This window comes from Cervus elaphus, chromosome 11, assembly GCF_910594005.1.
Source record: "Cervus elaphus chromosome 11, mCerEla1.1, whole genome shotgun sequence".
Taxonomy (NCBI): domain Eukaryota; kingdom Metazoa; phylum Chordata; class Mammalia; order Artiodactyla; family Cervidae; genus Cervus; species Cervus elaphus.
The window spans coordinates 85413404-85434535 of record NC_057825.1 but is presented as its reverse complement, the minus strand read 5'-3'; positions in this window follow the sequence as shown (position 1 = coordinate 85434535).

Below are 21132 nucleotides of genomic sequence, written 5' to 3'. Positions count from 1 at the left end.
TCTCCTGCCCTCAATCTTTCCCAGCATCAGGGTCTTTTCCAATGAGTCAGCTTTTTGCATCAGACGGCCAAAGTATTTGAGCTTCAGCTTCAGCATCAGTCCTTCCAATGAATATTCAGGGTTAATTTCTTTAGGATTGACTGATTTGTGTTCCTTGCTGTCCAAGGGACTCTCAAGAGTCTTCTCCAACACCCAACACCACAGTTCAAAAGTATCAATTCTTCAGCACTCAGCTTTTTTTATGGTCCAACTCTTACACCTATACCTGACAACTGGAAAAACCATACCTTGACTACATGATCTTAATTTTTTGAATGCTGAATTTTAATCCAATCTTTTCATTCTCCATTTTCACCCTCATCAAGAAGTTCTTTAATTCCTCCTCACATTCTACAATTAGAGTGATATCTGTCTATCTGAGGTTGTTCATATTTCTCCCAACAATCTTGATTTCAGCTCATGATTCATCCAGTCCAGCATTTCATTACAAAAACTAAAATCATGGCATCCAGTCCCATCACTTCATGGCAAAGAGATGGGAAAACAATTGAAACAGTGACAGACTTTATTTTTTTGGTTTCCAAAATCACTGCAGAAGGTGATTGCAGCCATGAAATTAAAAGACACTGTTCCTTGGAAGAAAAGTCATGACCAACCTAGACAGCATATTAAAAACCAGAGACATTACTTTCTCAACAAAGGTCCATCTAGTCAAAGCTATGGTTTTTCCAACAGTCATATACAAATGTGAGAGTTGGACTATAAAAAAAGCTGAGCACCAAAGAATTGATACTTTTGAACTGTGGTGTTGGAGAAGACTCTTGAGAGTTCCTTGGACAGCAAGGAGATCCAACCAGTCCATCCTAAAGGAAATCAGTCCTGAACATTCATTGGAAGGACTGATGCTGAAGCTGAAATTCCAATACTTTGGCCCCCTGATGCAGAGAACTAACTCATTGGAAAAGACTGTGATGTTGGTAAAGATTGAAGGCAGGAGGAAAAGGGGACAACAGAGGGTGAGACGGTTGGATGGCATCACTGACGCGATGGACATGAGTTTGTGTAGGCTCTGGGAGTTGGTGATGGACAGGGAAGCCTGGCGTGCTACAGTCCATGGGGTCACAAAGAGTCAGACATGACTGGGCAACTGAATTGAACTGAATTGAGCTCTACATATAGGGCTTCCCTGGTGGCTCAGATAGTAAAGAATCTGCGTGCAATGCTGGAGACTTGGGTTCAATCCCTGTGTCAGGAAGATTCAGTTGAGAAGGGAATGACTATGCACTCTAGTATTCTTGCCATGAGAATTCTTTGGACTGAGAAGCCAGATGGATTATAGTTTATGGGTTCACAAAGAGTGAGAAATGATAGAGCAGCTAAAACTTTCACTTTTAAGTTAATTAAGCAGGATGGCAATATACAGCCTTGACGTACTCCTTTCCCAATTTTGAACCAGTCAGTTTTTCCATGTCTGGTTTGAACTGTGGCTTCCTGATCTGCATACAGGTCTCTCAGGAGACAGGTAAGGTGGTCTAGTATTCCCATATCTAAAAATTTTCCACAGTTTGTTGGGATCCACACAGTCAAAAGTTTTTGCATAGTCAGTGAAACAGAAGTAGATGTTTTTCTGGAATTCCCTTGCTTTCTCTATGATCCAATGAATGTTTGCAATTTGATCTCTGGTTACTCTGCCTTTTGTAAATCCAACTTGTACATTTGGAAGTTCTCGGTTCACATACTGCTGAAGCCTAGCTTGAAAGATTTTGAGCATACCCTTACTAGCATGTGATATGAGCACAATTGTCTAGTACTTTGAATATTCTTTGCACTCCCCTTCTTTAGTATTGGAATGAAAACTGATTTTTTCCAGTCCCATAGCCACTGCTGAGTTTCCCAAATTTGCTGACATATTGAGTTCAGCACTTTCACAATATCATCTTTTAGGATTTGAGATAAGTCAGTTGGGATGCCATCACCTTCACTAGCTTTGTTTGTAATAATGCTTCCTAAGGCCCACTTGACTTCACACCCCAGGATAACTGGCTCTAGGTGAGTGATCAAGCCATTGAGGTTTTGTAGGTCATTAAGACCTTTCTTGTATAGTTCTTCTGTGTATTCACGCTGCCTCTTTTTAATCTCCTCTGCTTTTGTTAGGTCCCTTTCGTTTCTGTCCCTTATTGTGCCCATCTTTGCCTCAAATGTTCTCTTGATATCTCCAATTTCCTTGAAGATATCTCTAGTCTTTCCCATTCTATTGTTTTCCTCTTTGCCTGCATTGTTCACTTAAGGCTTTCTTATCTTTCCTTGCTATTCTCTGGAATCTGCATTCATTTGGGTATATCTTTCCTTTTCTCCTTTGCCTTTAGCTTCTCTTCTTTTCTCAGCTATTTGTAAGTCCTCCTGAGACAATCATTTTGCCCCTTTGCATTTCTGTTTCTTGGGAATAGTTTTATCATCACCTCCTGTACAATGTAACAAACCTCTGCTCATAGTTCTTCAGGCACACTGTTTACCAGATCTAAAGCCTTGAATCTATTAATCACCTCCACTGTATAATCATAAGGGATTTTATTTATGTCATACCTGAATGACCTAGTGGTTTTCCCTACTTTCTTCTATTTAAACTCAAGTTTTGCAATAAGGAGCTCATGATCTGAGCCACAGTCAGCTCCTGGTCTTGTTTTTTGCTGACTGTATAGAGCCTCTCCATCATGGGCTACAAAAAATATAATCAATCTATTTCAACCTGCTGATGTCCATGTGTAGAGTTTTCCCTTGTGTTGTGGAAGAAGACATTTTCTATGACCAGCATATTCTCTTGGCAAAACTCTGTTAGCCTTTGCCCTGCTTCATTTTGTATTCTAAGGCTGAACTTGCTTGTTGTTCCAGGTAACTCTTGACTTCCTACTTTCCTATTCCGGTCCCCTAAATTGAAAAGGATACTTTTTTTGGTATTAGTTCTTAGAACAACTTAGTTAGTAGTACTTTATGCTATATCTATATATGGCTTCAAATCATCAGTTTACCACCAAATGTGTTTCTTTTTGCTATCAACAATCTGTCAGTCAAACTCAGAAAACAAGGTTAAAATAGGTTCATGTGGCCTTTTTGTTTTCAACTGCCTTATGGACAAAATTAGATTAATTTTGTAACAACTCAATCCTATCATTTTGCAATGTCACAATCAATCCATATATATATATATATATATATATAAAAATCCATGAGTTTCTCTTTGAAAGACAGTATGACAAGATTAATTTGAGTCAGAATATAGTTCAGAATAAGAAAAACCAATGTAAAACAGTGAAACAAATGGCACAACCATAATCCAGATTCTGGGCATGAACAGGAGCCTGAAACAAGGAGTCTGGGGGCCCAGTGTAGCCTAAGGGGATGTGGAGAGTTAGAGATTCTGAATTTGGGAGATGGGAAGAAGAGCAGAAGGGTAGGATGAGGAGAAGAGAACAGGGAAAGGGATTATTTGGTGGTTTACAACTCTTGCACCTGTTTTTCATCCCCTACACTGCTGACTAATCTCTAAGTCATAATAGGTTTTTAAAATTAAAAGCAGAAATAGTTCACATGCTAATATCATTAACTTTTCATATTTACATTTCCAGTTTCAGAAAGCAGCAGTTTCTATCTTATTAATAACCTTTGGATCCATTTTTTTCTAATTATCTGCTATTTCTACCAACCTTAAATAAATGCCCAAATGAACAAGTTTTATGAAGAACACCCTACCTGCATAAACCCACAGCAGGCATTATGAAGAATATAAAAAGGGATAAAAAAAGATAAAGTTCTTGCCATTAGAGACCCACAGACTTTGGAGAATGAGAACTAAACTATGTGATACTGATTTTGAAATGCAATAAAAAATAAAGAGATATGATTTGCTTAGGTATAATAGTGTTTTTGCCTGATTTTGAATTGTGACTCAGCGAGGATTAGGTAGGCAATAAAGTGAAGGAAAGTCCAATGAAAGGCTGATTGTTTCCAAAAATACCCTCCTAGTGAACCTGGAACATGGAGTCTTTACTGTCCCATATTATGCTCTGAATGGATCTTGGTGAGCTTCTTTGATGGTTCATAGATGTGAACCTGAGTAAAAAGGGTCTTCCTCTTTTTGGAGGACTATTGTCTTCAAAACAAAGACTCACAGGAGGTGGTCAGGTAGGAAGTATGGGCCAGCAGCCGCTTGAACAGACTTTGTTGTAGTTTAGTTGTTAAGTTGCGTCTTGCTCTTTTGTGACCCCATGGACTGTAGCCTGCCAGGTTCCTCTGTCCATGGAATCCCCTAGACAAAAAACTCCCTTTTGTTAAGAAATTGATATGATAAATAAACAAATAAAATGGGTTGCCATTTCCTTCTCCAGGGGATCTTCCAGACCCAGAGATTAAACTTCCATCTCTTGCATTGATAAGCAAATTCTTTAACACTGAACCACCTGGGAGGCTGAAACAGACTCTACTGGGGCACAAATCACAGGAGAAAATTAATAGACATTGCCCTCATGTAAAGTAGAAGATGAGAACATTTCCACAGTGCTGAAGGAACAGGAAGGAGTCAGACCTCCCAGGAGGTGTCTAAATAGAGCTGTTGTCGTGTTATAGCCACGCTTTCCGGGAAACAGACTCACTCAGAAGGACAATGTAGATAGTGGAGTGCAGTTTATTACGCCGGCGGGCCCAAGGCAGAGTCTCCTCTTAGCCAAGGACCCCATCCAGCATTTGTGAAAAATTTTATACCCCATGCGTACGTGTCTAAACCCACCACCTACCCCATGTGTACGTGTCTTAACCCACCACCTGCCCCATGTGTACGTGTCTTAAACAGTCAATATCAATAAGCCTGCAGTTACATTCCAACCAGTTAATAATCGATAAGCCTGTGATTACATCTTGACAGATACGAAAAAAGTTTTTGACCTGTCCGGAGACAGGTGTGATTACGGTATGCTTCCTCTTAGGCAATGAGTAGCCTGGATGTGATCTTCAGGATTCCTCTGTCTGGAGGGGGTCTTATCCTTCCATTGTCGTCCTCACAGGCACTAAGCAGAGAGTTCAGAGTCCACTGGAGAGGCAGTCGAGCACAGCCAGCACGGACAGGCCTGAGATCGAGTTCAGGCCCTATGAATTCCTTCTTCAGTCGTTGTTATACGTAATTTGAAGATCAGGCAAAGGAGTTAGGACTTGAAGCAGTTAAGCTCCTGTCCTCTACTCTGAAACAAACCAAAACCCCAGGATTTGGAAGAAGAAAGCCTGGACTTGTGTAGGGGGCAAGGGCAGAGGGGCAATTGTTATTGAATCCATGCTAACCTCCTCTACCTGAATGGATCTATTTATGGCTCAGTGTTCAGCAAGGAATTATCTCAAGGCTCATGTATCATATCCTCCCTTTTTCATTTTAAACTCTCTGATCAGGAGACATATCCACCATTATTATCTTTATAAAGATTCGCAAAAACCCCTCTCCTGGATGGTAGATATGCAGCAGTCTGCAAACTCTAGCTACAGCTGAACAAATCCATTTAAATATTCTGACATTCCTTCAAACTAATAAATTTGTACTATGGAAATACAAACATAGTATTGTAATTATGTAAGAAAATTCTATCAATATTCATCTTTTTTCCTCTCTTTTCCCCCTTCTCTTCTTTTTTACTTAGCATTTTTACCCTTAATCTCTCAGTCTGAAAAGTTTGAAGTTCTTTTTGAATTTTTTTCTATCATCAAATCTAAGACATCTACATTAATATCTCATAGATTAATATTTCCCTTTTAAAATTCAAGCTAATGTTACCCAAGAGGGAGTTTGTCATTTTACTCTTGAACTAATGATGTCTTGTCAATGATCAATGATGGGGAGTGTTGAACATTTGCAATAATCTTCAAGTTCATTTCTTTATGGCAAGCTCCCTTCAGTTAAATCTGTCCTCTGCTTTTCTAGTGTATTTCCTCTACCAGTATACCACTCACACTTATTCTACATGCTGTTTTCCATACTTCTGCCTCTTCAACAGAGCTTTTAAAATTCTTTTGACAAAGCATGGCTATATTCACAGGAAACCCCACACAGGGTTTCTACAGGGGAGAAGATGAAACTAGTTGCTGTGAACAAGGTGTGGGATGAATTGTGGGGGAGTGTTGGTAGCCATTCTCTCATTTATAGCTCTCCCTTCCACTATGGTTGGCCAGGGATGTAGGAGAGAGAATATGCCATGTGGTCCCCAGGGAGCAGAATCTGAATACAACTAAAGTTACATATCTAGTCAAATCAGTTCCACCTCTTCTTACCTATACTTTTGAGATACTCACCCACCTGAACACTTTTGTTCATTTCTCTCATTATTTTGTTTTTATGTCCTTTCTGTTCTTCTCTGACCTACCTTTCCTCCAAGACTCACAGTTCTCCTCTAGGAAATTGAATGAAGCTGTAGAAGCCTTAATGATCACTCACTCTCTCAAACCTGCATTTGCTTCATGTGATTCATTTGGAGCATAGGCTACTTAGTATTGATACTTTTAAAGATGATAGAGAGATAATAGGTAGATTATAGATAGGTAGATAGACCCTATCTGTGCATTTAATTTCCCACTTATTTGAAGGGTGAGACTTACTCTCTTAGTTATTTGTAAGCCTAAATTACAAAACAACATCAATATAAAAAGTATGTAAAAATTATGGTGCTGATATTTTAATTAAGGTCAGACTAGCAAGAGTGGGAATATGTTTTTGAAATGGAAAATAGAAGTAAGGAAGCCTGGATAGATGTAATATTTATCTCTGTAATGAATGACTGATAGCAAAGGGTATAGTTTGATGACATCTATTGTACACAATCGGGCTTCCCTGGTGGCTCAGATGTTACTGTCTGCCTGCAATGCAGGAGACTCAGGTTCAATTCCTGGGTTGGGAAGATCCCCTGGAGAAGGGAATGGATACTCACTCTATTATTCATGCCTGGAGAATTCCATGGACAGAGGAGCCTTGGCAGGCTACAGTCCACGGATTCCCAAAGAGTGGGACATGACTGGCAACTTTCACTTTCACTTATATATGATCGGCAGATCATAAATAAAGTATTAATATGAACTCATAGGCAGTTTGAAAATGAAACATAGGAAAGCATGAAAAATCAGTAAATACTATACATTTAAGGAAGCATCACTTTATATTTCTCAAATTATTCTGTTTTGATTAATAAGTAGTGCTGGAAATGATTTTATGAAATGGGCGATCTTATGTACTGAAGTTGTAAGTGAAAATGTGTTAGAAGACTCTTGACGATATATACCTAGAACCTTAGAAACATTGCTATTTCTAAATCTTATAATTCTATTTTTAAAAATCTAGCAATAAATAAGCAGAAATATAGGAAATGTTTAAGCACAAAGATGACAGGCTAACATATCAGGGACAAAATAATTTAAATAACCAATAGTAGAGAAATAGTGAATTATGATGCATCCAGTTAATAAAATAATATGATAAGTCATAACATAAAATAAATATTAGCTAGAAATTCTAATGACTTGGGAACAAGTTCATAAATGATAAGACCAAATAATAAATATTTGTCCAGCATCTTCATGACTATGTAAACTATATAGAAAAATAAATTGGAAGGAAATAAATACAAATATTAACTATGGTTGCCTCTAGGCAATAGTATCTTATTTCTTTATATTTTCCATACTTTACATTTTTTGTATAATGAGCAGGCACTGATTTATATTGAGACTTTTTGAAATGAATCAATGATTGTAAGACCAAAGTCTAAGGTAAAATTTAGAGTCTCCTTTACTATACTCCCATATTCCAAATAATAAATCAAATTATGTGAGAAAAGGACCAGCTACAACTTCACAATGATGCAAGAGACCTGAAGAAGGCTTTGTTCTGCCCCTTGGTGGGAGGGGGTTCAACTCCTACCAAAGTTTCTTGGCTAAGCTGGACCAACTGCTGCATGAGGGGCTTTGGATTCTTGTCAAACAGGCAAAGGGTTATAGTTCCCAGGTAGCTCCTCCGATCCTAAGATACACTATCTCAGAAAAAATCTGCTTTGAGAGTAATGTGTGTAGCCTTAGCAACAGCCAGATGTGAAGCTGAAAAACACTTTTAAACTTGTAGTAATAAAAAAATAAATTTATATTTGCCACCAAAAAGGGAAAACTGAAATAACTGTTGATTTTCCCTAGAGAAAACTTTATAAGTAATTTGCTTATAGAACACAATCATTAGAATGAACCCCAAAATATAAAAAAAAAATGTAGATATGCACTAGACAGCTAATTAGTTTCATTTTGTGTTGTTTATAGTGTTTGTCAGCTTTCAACATTTATAATTTGTTCAGTTTCTTTTCTCCTAAATATATACGCATTGATATACTTAATTTGGTATCTGTAATGTTAAATCACTTTTCTTAAAGATGACCCTCCAAAGAGTATAAATATCAGAGCCCATAAAATCTGAATCCATTCCTATTACAGAAAGAAAAATTATAAGGCTGAGGCCAGAGACCCTGGACTCACCCTTACCTATAGAAATATAATCTGCCAAGGAGTCAGGATTGGGACAGATACAAGGTTAGGTATTGGGAAATGTCAAAAATGTCAAGATGTGTATGCTCGTTTGTGGTTGTGTACTATACCTTAAAAGGTTGAAATAAAACACACAAGGATTCCAAGGAATATGTCAACAGTCAGCGGGATGAAAGTGGTATCTGAGACAAGAACATACAGGACCGTTTAAACCAAGGTATGATGGGCTTCTCTGGTGACTCAGATGGTGAAGCGTCTGCCTGCCATGTGGGAGACCCGGGTTTGATCCCTGGGTCAGGAAGATCCCCTGGAGAAGGAAATGGCCACCCACTCCAGTACTCTTGTCTGGAAAATTCCATGAATGAAGGAGCCTGGTAGGCTACAGTCCATGGGATTGTAAAGAGTCTGAGCAAAAAAAAAAAAAAAAAGAGTCTGAGCAACTTCACTGATTCACTTCACTGATGATGTTTACAGACTCTTTTGCACTTTTGTGGAAGTTTTATGGTATTATTTAATTTATGGTTCTAAAAGTTTTTAAACCTTGTTTCTATAGAGAAGCCACCATTGATGGTATTTACATACAAAACAAATTCGGATGGGAGTAGTTAGGGAGAAACCCAGTTTTTAGAACAGCACTTGTAATTCTACCCATTTATTTTCCACTCCTTCCCCCTCCAAAAAAAAAAAAACACACTAAATGATAAAGATAAAATGTGGTCCTCTTTTCCAGTGTTTATGTAACTATAGTCTTCTGTCTCATTGCTTTGATTCAATTTATTTTTTGTTGCATTGGCCAGAATTTTTGAACAATGTTATATAATTATGGTGATTACAGAGAAACTTTTTCTTTATATTAGCAGAGATGATTTTTAAGGAGGATGTAATAATTTTGCTTTAGAAAAACACTTATTTTTATCATTAGAGGTGTATCTTTCCATTCTTAGATATCAAAGGACTTTCTCTTTTTTTTACACAAAGGCTAAAATATTGTTAATATTTTTGTGACATATGTTTCAACAATCATTTGCCTACTATCATATGCCACATTTTGGCATGCCTCAATGTGGGAGACCTGGGTTTGAGCCCTGGGTTGGGAAGATCCCCTGGAGTAGGGCACGGCAACCCACTCCAGTATTCTTGCCTGGAGAATCTCCATGGATTGAGGAGGCTGGCAGGCTATAATCCATGGGGCCGCAAAGAGTCGGACACGACTGAGTGACTAAGCATAGCACAGCACAACATACTATCACATACATGCTACATGCAATTGTGACATACTCCTGTCAGCCAGGCTCAGTGCTACACATGTTTACCGCATTATGCTATTTAATACACTTATTTGATGGATTAAACAGTATCTATTCTTTGTAGGGAGAAGGAAATGGCAACCCATTCCAGTATTCTTGCCTGGAGAATCCCAGGGACAGAGGAGCCTGGTGGGCTGCCATCTATGGGGTCGCACAGAGTTGGACATGACTGAAGCGACTTGGCAGCAGCAGCAGTATCCTTCTGTAGTACTTTCAAATTAGTTCTAATTGCATAAGCAGTATGTTAATATGGGTTCCTTATAAAAATCTAAGCTATGTCAGATAAGCTCAAGTCTTCACTGTCTTCCAAATTTCTCCCTCATATTCTTAATTATCTCATAAGGCTGTATATATTTTCCTTCTATGTGCTTCCATATATGTGCACATATAGCCATAAAATACAGTTTTATCACTGTGATTGTTTATATTTTACATAAATAATTTAATGGTATATATGTTTTTTCTAAGATTGTTTTCCTAAAACAATAAAATTTTGGAAATCTTTGTTTGATAATGCATGTAAATATTTTTTATTCTTTTTAATTGTTTTAAAATATTTGGTAGTATTAATCACAACAGAGCTTATTGAGCTATGCCCCTTTTTAGGAAAAATGCAAGAAGGCAAAATAACTGTCTGAGGAGGACTTACAAATAGCTAAGGAAAGAAGAGAAGCTAAAAGCAAAGGAAAGACATACCCAACTGAAAACAGAGTTCCAAAGAATAACAATGAGAGATAATAAAGCCTTCTTAAGGGAACAATGCAAAGAAATAGAAGAAAACAATAGAATGGGAAAGACTAGAGATCTCTTCAAGAAAACTGAGGATGCCACAGAACATTTTAGGGAAGATGGGTACAAGAAAGGACAGAAATGGTAAGGACCTCCCAGAAGCAGAAGAGATCAAGAGTTGGTAAGAATACATGGAAGAACTGTACAAAAAAGGGTCTTAATGACCTGGATAGCCATGATGGTGTGGTCACTCACCTTGAGCAAGATATCCTGGAGTGTGAAGTCAAGTGGGCCTTAGGAAGCATCACTATGAACAAGGCTTGGGGAGGTGACGGAATTCCAGCTGAGCTATTTCAAATCCTAAAAGATGATGCTGTCAAAGTGCTGCACTCAATATGCCAGCAAATTTGGAAAACTCAGCAGTGGCCACAGGAAAAGGTCAGTTTTCATTCCAATCTCAAAGAAGGGCAATGCCAAAGAACGTTCAGACTACAAGACAATTACATTCATTTCACGTGCTAGCAAGGTTCTGACCAAAATTGTTCAAGCTAGGTTACAGCAGCGTGTGTACCAAGAACTTCCAGATGCACAGGATGGATTTAGAAAAGCCAGAGGAACTTTGTCATTTTGCTGACAAAGATTTGGATAAGCAAACTATGGTTTTTCCAGTTGTTAATAAAGAAGGCTGAGCTCTGAAGGATTGATGCTTTCAAAATATCATGCTGGAGAAGACTCTTTAGAGTCCCTTGGACAGCAAGGAGATCAAACCAGTCAATCCTGAAGGAAACTGACCCTGAATATTCATTGGAAGAACTGATGCTGAAGCTGAAGCTTCAATACTTTGGCCACCTGAAGGGAAGAGCTGACTCATTGGGAAAAACCTGATGCTGGGAAAGACTGAAGGCAGGAGGAGAAGGGGATGACAGAGGATGAGATGGTTGGATGGCATCATCAACTCAATGGACATGAATTTGAGAAAACTCTGGGTGATAGTGAAGGACAGGGAAGCCTGGCAAGCTACAGTCCACAGGGTCACAAAGAGTGGAACATGACTGAAGTGACATAGCATGCATACATGAATATTTTGATATAGTTTTAGTTTCAGGTGTACAACAAAGTATATCAGTTATACACATACACATATCCACTCTTTTTTAATTTTCTCATATAGTTCATTACAGAGCATTAAGCAGAGGTCCTTGTGCTATACAGTAGGTCCACAATGATTGTCTATTTTATATATAGTAGTATGTATATGTCAATCACAATCCCCCAATTTATCCCCCAATCCCTATATACCCCAGTAACCATAAGCTTGTTTTCCACGTCTGTGGCTCTACTGCTGTTTTATAAATAAGTTCATTTGTATCCTTTAAATTAAATTGTTTGCCTTTAGTAAAATTTTGAACACTAATAATTTGTTGGATATGTTTCACGTAGTTTCTTTATGTATTGCACACAGATATGTTAAATATTACAGTAGTTAAATTTATCTACTCTTATCCTTCATGTATTTAACTCTTCTTTTTCTTTAGAAATTCTTTCCTTCCATGGACATATTAGCCTATATATTTATTTGTATATTTGTATAAATACATTTTAATTAGGGCTTCCACGTTAATATTGTTTCCCTTTATTAGGATGAGATGGTTTGATAGCATCACCGACTCAATGGATATGAGTTTTAGCAAACTCTGAGAGGTACTGAAAGACAGGAAAGCCTGGCATGCCGCATCGATGGGGTGAAAGAATTGGATATGACTTAGCAAATGAACAACAACAATGCTAATAAACCAATTTAAAGTTTTCTAAAGGAGAGACAATTTTCCTAATCTGATATATTGACTAATTCATCTTTTCATACTAACACTATATGTGGTGATTGTTATATGTATGAATTTATTTTTGTGAATTTATAAGCTCTAAATTACATATTATTTTAAATTGCTATATTGTTTATCTGTGAGTATAAATGCTAACAGTATTTTATTTACTATAGGTGGACAATAGATTTAGTTCCTATGTATAATAAGTCTCACTGCTTTCAATGAACCCATGTGATCACTCTCCCCACTAATTTTCCAAACTTTTTTTTAGCTATAACTGCACATCTATTTTCTTATATATATATATTTTTCAGGTTACACAAGAAATCTTTCTAGGATTCTTACTGAGTACAGTCCACACCAAAGGGACTGGAGCAGGGAAAACACAAGATGAGCAAGGAACATCTAGTCGTGCCAGATCGCAGGAAACAAAGGATACACACATGTCAGAGGGACTTAGGAGTCACTGTGAAAGAGGTCCAAAGGCGAGGGTGGAACAATTTGAGCAACAAAATAGATAGCACAATACTGAGTTTACTCAAAGTGTAAAATAAATGCATATGAGCCAACCTAGATATAAAAAAGTGAAAGGATACATAATTAAATCAATACATATTTCTTACAGAATAATCTCAAATAATACATGTAGATAAGTCCCCCTTTAGAATGTTAATTTTCTATTATCCTTGATAAATATGAGCTTTGTCATTATAGGGGGTAATTAACTTATTTATGGACTCAAACTGCAATATCTGTACTTTGGGGTCACCTTGAATCACAGTTTAGTTATCTGAGATAAGCTGTTGCAAGTCTGCCTACATGTGTATGGTTCAGAGTTCATTCAGAGATTTGGGCAGAGTTTATAGAAAAAAAATTGGAGGTTTTCCTTCCAGTTCTGTTCTTTTCATGATCCTCCTTCTCCCTTCAGTTCAGTTCAGTTCCGTTGCTCAGTTGTGTCCAATTCTTTGCAACCCCATGAACTGCAGCATGCCAGGCCTCCTTGTCCATCACCAACACCCGGAGTCCACCCAAACCCATGTCCATTGAGTCGGTGAAGCCATCCAACCATCTCATCCTTGGTCGTCCCCTTCTCCTCCTGCCCTCAATTTTTCCCAGCATCAGGATCTTTTCAAATGAGTCAGCTCTTCACATCAGGTGGCCAAAGTATTGGAGCTTCTGCTTCAACATCAGTCCTTCCAATGAACACCCAGGACTGATCTCCTTTAGGATGGACTGGTTGGATCTCCTTGCAGTCCAAGGGACTCAAGAGTCTTCTCCAACACCACAGTTCAAAAGCATCAATTCTTCAGCGCTCAGCTTTCTTTATAGTCCAACTCTCACATCCACACATGACTAGTGGAAAAACCATAACCTTGACTAGACAGACCTTTGTTGGCAAAGTAATGTCTCTGCTTTTTAATATGCTGTCCAGGTTGATCATAACTTTCCTTCCAAGGAGTAAGTGTCTTTTAATTTCATGGCTGCAATCACCATCTGCAGTGATTTGGGAGCCCAGAAAAATAAAGTCAGCCACTGTTTCCCCATCTATTTCCCATGAAGTGATGGGACCAGATGCCATGATCTTAGTTTTCTGAATGTTGAGCTTTAAGCCAACTTTTTCACTTTCCTCTTTCACTTTCATCAAGAGGCTCTTTAGTTTTTCTTCACTCTCTGCCATAAAGGTGGTGTCATCTGCATATCTGAGGTTATTGATATGTAGCAACTATGGTTTCCTGAACCTTGTCCTTTGGTTCTTTAAGGCCAGAAGGAAGTGACTAAAGTCTTCCTATTGGAGTATCAGTCACTTTACATTGTGTCTGTGGCTTGGTATCAGGGTGAAAACTCCAAACCAAGAGTCATCCCCTTTTCCTAGTGTAAATACTTCTCTAAAATTGCTTGTATTTGTCTATTCTCCAGTGCCTTCAGGTAGCTTTTACTTCCTATTAATTTTTTACAAGTTTAGAGTTATTTAGGGGTTTCCCAGTTGGAGCTAGTGCTGAAGAACCCGCCTGCCAATGCAGGAAACATTGGAAATGTGGGTTTTATCACTTGGAAGATCCCATGGAGGAGGAAATGGCAACTCACTCCAGTATTCTTGCCTGGAGACTCCCCGTGGACATAGAAACCTGGTGGGTTATGGTCCATAGGGTCGCAAAAGTTGATATGACTGAAGCGACTGAGTATGCATGCACAGTTATTTGGGTCACTAATACTTCAAGAAGTATGATCAATATATATTTTAAAATGAACTTTTAATTTTAGCATAGTTTTAGATTTCCAAAGAAGTTACAAACTATAGAAAGTTCCCATAGACCCCATCCCAGAATTGTTCATTATCAACTAGAGTCCAAAATTTATTCATACTTCACATGTTCATCTAAGACATTATTTTTTTTTCTCTTCTAGGGCTTCCCTTGTGGCTCAGCTGGTAAAGAATCTGCCTTCAATGTGAGAGACCTGGGTTTGATCCCTGGGTTGGGAAGATCCCATGGAGAAGGGAAAGGCTACCCACTCCAGTATTCTGGCCTGGGGGATTTTATGGACTGTATAGTCCATGGAATCACAAAGAGTCGGACTTTTTTTCTCTCTTCTAAGATTCAAGCCAGGATCTCATACTGCATTTAATCATTATATGTTCTTAGTTCCCTTCGACCTTTGACTGCATCTAAATTTTTCTTTGTTTTTCAGTCTTGATGATTTTGAGGAGTACTGGTCAAGTGTTTTGTAAACTATCCCTCAATCTGGATTTTGTGTGGTGTTTTTCTCATTGTCCAAATTGTAGTTGGTGGTTTGGAGGAAGAATAACACAGAAGTGTTTTTTTCATCAATTATTTCAGGAGTACATACCATTGACATGACTTATCATTGATGACATTATCTTTGATCATACAGCCAAGATTTCTACACTGTAAAATTAAAGTTTTCCTTTACTTATGCTATTCTTTGGAAGTAAGTCATTATGTGTAGCTCCCAATCGGGGAGAGAAGGGAGAAAGGGGAAGTAGTCTTCACTTTGGGATTGAGGATAAGAATTTATAGAAATTAATTTGGAACATTTCTTTAAACAATATTTGTAACTTTGCTTAAATTAATATATCTCTTCAATCATGTATTCATATCATATGAACTCATGTATATGTATTTCATACTTTAGGTTACAATCCAATGTTATTGCTGTTTTTAGTCACTGAGTCATGTCCGACTCTTTTGATCCCTGGTCAGGCAACTATGATCCCACATGTTGTGGGGGCAACTAAGTCTGTGCTGTAACTAGAGAGAAGCCCAGGTGCAAAAACAAAAGATTCCCCATGCTGCAAAGATCCGAGGCAACCAAACAAATAAATAAATACAAAAAAAACCCCAAAAAAACTACAGCATAGAAGACAGATAGTAAGTCACACAAATACACAACGGTATTATAATTTTCACACAATGGCAGAAATTCTAGAGGTTTCAAGAATTAAAGCCTAATCCAAAGTCCCCTCACAGTTCTTTAATGACGCTCATGTAGAGTACAGAATATGAACTGATTAAGAGAAATAATAATTTAATGTAGAGAGTCAATAAAGCTGGAGGCATTTATGCAAATTCAACTCACTTTATCTGAAAGCATTTTTTTTCCCTCGCTGCCTCTTGAATATATTACATATTATAGTGAATTGCATTTTATGTCTTGCATATACTATTCCAATAAGTCTTGCATGCAATAATGTCAGATTTAGGAGAGCACTATATATTTTGATATTGCTAAATCATAGTAGGTACAGTATAAATAGTGAATTACTTAATTAAATCCTTAGCATCTAGATAGACCAATTTTCCAAAATAGAATTCTATCATTGAATTCCCAGCATCCTCACAACCCTATCAGACTAACTCACGAGTGTTTCAAATGCTTGCAAAATTTTTTCTTGTTTTTTTTAAATTCATTTTTAATTGGAGGATAATTGCTTTACAATATTCTGTTGGTTTCTGCCATACATCAACATGAATCAGCCGTAGGTATACATATGTTGCATCCCCCTTGAACCTCCCTCCCACATCCCACCGTATTTCACCCCTCTAGGTTGTCAGGAGCTCCCTGCCTCAAGAGCACATTCCCACTGGCTACTATTTACATATGGTAATGTATATGTTTCAATGCCGCTCTTGCAGTTTGTCCCACCCTGTCTTTCCCCGTGCCGTGTCCACAAGTCTGTTCTCTATATTTGCATCTCTATGGCTGCCCTACAAATAGGTTCATCAGTAGCATTTTTCTAGATTCCATATGTATGCATTAACAAATGATAACTGTTTTTCTCTTTCTGAATTACTGCACTCTGTATAACAGGCCCTAGGTTCATCCACCTCAGGAGGACTGATTCAAATTCATTCCTTTTTATGGCTGAGTAATATTCCATTGCATATAAGTACCACTGTTTCTTTATCTGTTCATTTGTTAATGGGAACCTAGGGTGTTCCCATGTCCTGGCTATTGTAAAGCGTGCTGGGATGAACATTGGGGTACATGTGTTCTTTTTTTTTCCAATTATGGTTTTCTCAGGGTATGGAGAAGAGTATGGAGATTTCTTAAAAAAAAAAAAAAGAACTGTGAATCAAATGATTTGAAAATTAACTGATGCTAATAACAGCACTGAGCCATGTTGCAATGTTTAAATGAGTTAATATATTTAAAGTCCTTAGTGATAGGCCAGATATGTAATTGCCAAATATGTTTGTGCGTGTGTGTGTCTGTGTGTGGTAGTGGTGTATACATATTTAACTAAAAATTGCACTCTCTTGCCTTTCTGTCACAGGCCATTTTAGTGATAAGTTATTGTGAAATTTTCAATGAAAAAATACTTTGGGGTGTGAAATAAACATTTTTCTGAATGCCTTTATATTATGCAGTTAGCAACTCACTGCTTTTAGGTATTTCATCAAACAGATAATTGTATTACCACTTACATGAATAATGTTAGGAAATGTTTAGTTAAATCTTAGTCTATGACAAATACCACAATAGGTACAGTATCTACCAAGCTGCATTTCAGAAAGTTACATTTGATAGACATGTTTTGTTGTCATTCAGTCCCTAAGTCATGTCCAACTCTTTGTGACCCCATAGACTGCTGCACACCAGGATTCTCTGTCTTCCACTATCTCCCAGAGTTTGCTCAAATTCATGTCCATTGAATCACTAATGCCATACAACCATCTCATCCTCTGTCATCCCCTTCTCCTCCTGCCTTCTATCTTTCCTAGCATCAGGGTCTTTACCAATAAATCAGTTTTTTGTATCAGGTGTCCAAAGTATTGGAGTTTCAGCTTCAAAATCAGTCCCTCCAATGAAAATTCTGGGTTGATTTCCTTTAGGAGTGACTCATTTGATTTCCTTGCAATCCAAAGGACTTTGAGGAGTCCTCTCTAGTACCACAATTCAAGAACATCAATTCTTTGGTGCTCAATGTCCTTTATGGTCCAACTCTCATATCCATACGTGACTATTGGAAAAACTATGGCTTAGAATATATGGATCTTTGTTGGCATAGTGATGTCTCTGCTTTTTAATATGCTGTCTAGGTTGGTCATATCTTTCATTCCAAGGAGCAAACATCTTTGAATTTCATGGCTGTAGTCCCTGTATGCAGTGATTTTGGAGTCCAAGAAAATATTTATACACACTTAAAATAAAAACTGAACTCTCTTGCCTTTTTGTCACAGGATATTTTAGTCATAACTTAATGTGAGAATTTTAATGAAAAAATATTTTTGGATGTGAAGGAAACATTTTCCTGAGAGTCTTTATATTATATTATGTAGTTAGCAACCCACTGCATTTAGGCATTTTGTCAAATAGATAATTGTATTACTGCTTACACAAACAATGTTAGAAAATGTTTAGTTAAATCTTTGTCTATGCCAGATACTGCACTAGGCACAGTGTCTACCAAGCTGTACTTAACAAAGCTACATTTGATTGCTATGTTATTTCATTCTATTGTTCAGATAAAGGCATAATCCTGCCCTGGTAAAGTCCTTATTTTGCAGGGGAAAAAAAAAAAAAAATATATATATATATATATATATGTATGTATGTATATATACACATATACACTAATGCTTGTTTTTGTTGTACCACAAAGAGTTTAAAAGAAATACTCCTATTAAAATTCAGAGTGTCTCCTTCCAATGTAATGATACCATCAGCAAATTTCAGAAGCATTAGGGCAGCTAAAGCAAGAGAATTGATTAACTCTCTTACAAAGTGACTCTAATTCAACTAATTAGCTGTAGAACAGGTGTTAAAGTTCAGCTCCAGTGATTTAGTATTTTCTTCAAGAACTCTACCTATCTCATTTAAAGTTCCTAAAACTTCAAATAGTCCATCTGAATACTTATAAACATGAGGCCTCTTTGTACTGGAAAATCTATCTAAAAATTCTAATATACATGTAGGAAGCTATTTGCTAGATTCAAAGCTTAGTAAGCAACTCAGCAGATCTGTGGTCTTTGCCATTAACTTATTGTCATTTGAAGAGGCCATTCTCACTGCCATTTATCATTAAACACCAGGACTTTGACCCATATTAAATTGTGACTTGAAAAATAGAGAAATTTCATAGCACTCTGCATGGATGAAGGACTCTGGAGATTTGACTTTCAAGTTTCCACACTAAAAATGTCTTTGGTTCAGTAATCACTAAGAGATAGGAAAGTAGATATAAGCTTCTCACTGTTTCTATTTCTAGTTGTGTATTTCTCTCTCGTGGGGAGAAATCCTACAATATGAGATAGAGATAAAAATGTTTCCATATTCAGATATTTTAATATCAATAGGTTTTGGTCACGGAAGGAAACAAGCATCGGTTACAGTTTTATTATCAATAATAATAATACAGTAGTAACAACAAACTGTCTAAGTCCGTGTTTCTTATGTGCCAGGGAATGTCCTAAATCTTTTTACTTCTTTTTAAAATTTATGTATTTATATTATTTTAACTTTTTGTTAGAAAAACTCAGCAAAATAAAATTTTCCATTTAGCTAAGATTTTTATTCATTTGCTGAGTAAGATTGCCAACAAGATTGTAAGATTTGCCAACATCATGGCCGGGAGAAATATCAATAACCTCAGATACGCAGATGATGCCACCCTTATGGCAGAAAGTGAAGAGGAACTGAAGAGCCTCTTGATGAATGTGAAAAAGAAAAGTGAGAAAACTGGCTTCAAACTCAACATTCAAAAAGCTAAGATCATGGCATCTGGTCCCATCATTTCATGACAAATAGATGGGGAAATAAGGGAAACAGTGACAGACTTTATTTTCTCGGGCTCCAAAATCACTGCAGATGGTGACTGCAGCCATGAAATTAAAAGGTGCTTGCTCCTTGGAAGGAAAGTTATGACCAACCTAGACAGCATATTAAAAAGCAGAGACATTACTTTGCCAATAAAAGTCCATCTAGTCAAAGCTATGGTTTTTCCAACAGTCTTGTATAGATGTGGCTGTGGGACTATAAAGAAAGCTGAGCACCGAAGATTTGATGCTTTTGAACTGTGGTGTTGAAGAAGACTCTTGAGAGTTCCTTGAATAGCAAGGAGATCCAACCAGTCCATCCTAAAGGAAATCAGTCCTGAATATTCATTGGAAGGACTGATGTTGAAGCTGAAACACCAATACTTTGGCCACCTGATGCGAAAAACTGACTCATTAGAAAAGACCATCATGCTGGGAAAGATTGAAGGTGGGAGGAGAAGGGGATGACAGAGGATGAGATGGTTGGATGGCATCATCAACTTCATGGACATGAGTTGGAGGAAGCTCTGGGAGTTATTGATGGACAGGGAAGCCTGTGTTGATGGAGTCACAAAGAGTCAGACACGACTGAGCAACTGAACTGACTGAATTTTTATTCCTTTAAACCTTATGTTAACTCTCTGTTGTGGGTGTTCGTATCCTCATTTACATAACAATAAACTGAAATTCAAAGAGTCTAGTAACAGTAAGTGAAGCAATAGTATGTGAAGGGGCAGAATCAAGACTAAATGGGTCTAAGGAACATACTTTTAAATGTAGCACATACCATGGGTCCCTCCTTTTCATGACTCTGCATCATAGCTCAGAGTTGAACACCTGGGAAAGAATAAAGAAATCTGGACTAGACTCTAAGAGTAAACATTTATATTAAACTTGAGGTGTCCATGTCCAATTAGAAGTTCATATAAAATTGCCAGAAGCAGGGACTTCCCAGAGGTTCCAGAAGTTAAGACTCCAAGCTTCCATTGCAGGGGGCAAAGGTCTGATCCCTGGTTGGGGAACTAAGTTTCTGCAGGCCTCATGGTACAGCCAAAAAAGTTAATAAAAATTAAAAGGCAGTCTCATTAAAATAAATAACCAGAAACACTGGCTGTGTATTTAAATAATAAAGTCAATTTTGTATATTTCTACTGTTGCCATTCCTTATTCTAATCTTACCTCCTTCGTTAGATTTTCCTATAGATCCTTGCTTCTATTTATATTATGCACCTCTCACCATACTCCTGAAAAATACATTACTTTTGATTCCTGGGGAAGACAGGAGCAACCCACACTTCTATTAAGAGCACCTCTGTTTTCTTCTTCATATATTTATTGATTAATATGATTCATTTATTCTTATGGTTTAAACTAAGTAGCTATAATAAAGAGATTTCCAAAAATACAGTGACTGAGGGAAGATGGAAGTCTAAGGAATGACTT